At 35.9% G+C, this 2,147-nt stretch overlaps 1 long non-coding RNA gene across 1 annotated transcript; it reads right to left on the reverse strand.

Annotated features, from left to right (window-relative positions):
• Window positions 1–300: 300 nt before the first annotated feature.
• Window positions 301–995, reverse strand: LOC120359744. Its single transcript, XR_005576532.1, has 3 exons — window positions 963–995; window positions 594–705; window positions 301–504 (listed from the first exon to the last, which is right to left on the reverse strand). It is a non-coding gene; the product is annotated as an uncharacterized LOC120359744 (long non-coding RNA).
• Between the last annotated feature and the right edge of the window lie 1,152 nt (window positions 996–2,147).

Genomic DNA, 2,147 nt, shown 5'->3' on the forward strand with positions numbered 1-2,147 from the left:
TCGGCGCGGAGAAAATTATCTATGGGGGAGTGGGGGAAAAATGCGAACGGAGGAAGTCGCTCTTCTTCTGGTGCGACCGGCGAGTACGAGACAGAGGGGCAAAGTCGATTGACTTGGGCGGCGATCCGGCGGATTTTCTCCTCAATGGCTTCGAGGCGGCGGATTCGGCGATTGCGGCGATTTCGGCGGCGCTTCGTGGCTGCTCGTAACCGGTTTTTATGAATTTTGGGGACTTTATTCACTAAAATAAAAGAAAATACTCCGTTTCTCTCTGTTTGGCAAAAAGTTAAAATTTAGACAATCTCTCGGGTTAACTCGAATGGAGTTCGAGTGAAACCGAGGGAAAAGATCGGAAGTAAAGAAAAAAAAGAGAAATAAAATAAAGAATAGTGAGCTCAAGAGCCACGCAGGATGTCGGGTGCAAATAAATAACGAAAGCCTTCAATGTCAAGCAGGCAAACGTTTCGACCTTTAATAACGGTCTTCTTCAGTGATAATACAAGTCTATAAAAAAACAATCGCACTAATTAAGAAATGAATTCGTCGGGATAAACAAATAAAAATCGAAAAATTAAAACTAAAAACAAAGTTACCAAAAAGATAGAGATTACATCTTATTATAGCGTCTTAGCATAATGATATTGTGAACAACCTCACAGAGCGTGTGCCGAGACAAGAGTTTTGTGAAACAACATCGATTGGTTGCTAACAAATGAATAAATAAATAAATAAGACAATGATGTTAAAATGATGACTATAAAGCTTGTGGCATACAACAGTGAAAATAAATAGTTAAAAAAGAAGAAGTATAAGCGGAATATAAGTAAAAAGATTCTAATAAATAAATAAGAAAGCTGTACAAGTCATTAGATATAAAATTGTAAAAAATCATTCTAAAAGTAATGTAAATTCAAAAAAGGAAAAGAGGAGATAAGTCAAAGCGAAAATCAAATACAGATTACCTCTAAGTACCAAAACTCGTGTCACAGCCTTGAAATGGGATGTTACATCTCGGTGAGAATAGATACAAATAATATAGACCGAAACGCCTCGGTGGCACGAACGAGATAGCCGAGGATAGGAAGATACGCATCCGAGAGAAGTTCGGTATCGCTTTGTTTATTGAGTCCGTGCATTTGATTTTTGATGTGTAGCATCTCGGATATAGATCTTTTGACATAAGATGGCTCCTTGTCTAAAATTTTTACGTTCTCCCAATCAAATTCGTGATTTTCTCCGATGCGATGTAACGAAATAACTGAAGGAGAACTGGCCTTCCTAATGTCTGCTTTATGTTCGCTAACTCTTGTTTTTAATTGACGTTTCGTCTGTCCCACGTAAGAAGAATCACAGTCCTTACAATTAATTTTGTAGACCACGTCATTACAAGAAAGACGCTCTGTATGATCTTTACCTGTCGTTATAAATTTATTAAGTTTAGAAGGGATTGTGAACGCAACACTGCAGTCAAACTTACATGCGAAAGACGAAAATTTCTCTGATACCGACTCAATGTAAGGAATCGTAAAAAATCTTCTAACACGTTTATCCTCAACGTAGGTGTCATCTTTATAAAAAAGGTGTTTAAGTCTGGAATTTATCATGGAGAAGATAAAATTTAAAGGATAGTTATTTTCCAATAAAATGTTAACTAAATTTATGAAGTTCTTACAATGAAATTGAGGATGTGATAATAACAGTAACTTGTCAACCAAACCAAAAATAACACCCTTTTTATGACACAGGGGATGGTGTGAGAAAAAATTTAAGTATCTTCCTGAGAAAGTTGGTTTGCGGTATTGATCGAAAATAATCTTATTATTCACATTTATAAGCATAACATCAAGAAAACTGATTTTTCCCTCGATCTCTCTCTCTATAGTAAATTGTAAACGGTCATGCATGGAATTAAACGTGTCAAGAATGCCCGATAGCGAATTAAAAAAAAAGAGTTCGACAGAATCTAAGGGGAGAGAAGGAAACGAGAATTCTTACGAGAAAATCCCTAGAAAGGAAAGGATTTAAAGATAAAGAAATTCTTTCGGAATAACTCTTACGAGTTAATTCCAAGAAAGAGAAGAATTAAAAATAAAGAGATTCTTTCGGATTAACTCTTACGAGTTAATCCCAAGAAAGAGAAGAATTTA

Source organism: Solenopsis invicta, chromosome 16, assembly GCF_016802725.1.
Source record: "Solenopsis invicta isolate M01_SB chromosome 16, UNIL_Sinv_3.0, whole genome shotgun sequence".
Taxonomy (NCBI): Eukaryota; Metazoa; Arthropoda; class Insecta; order Hymenoptera; family Formicidae; genus Solenopsis; species Solenopsis invicta.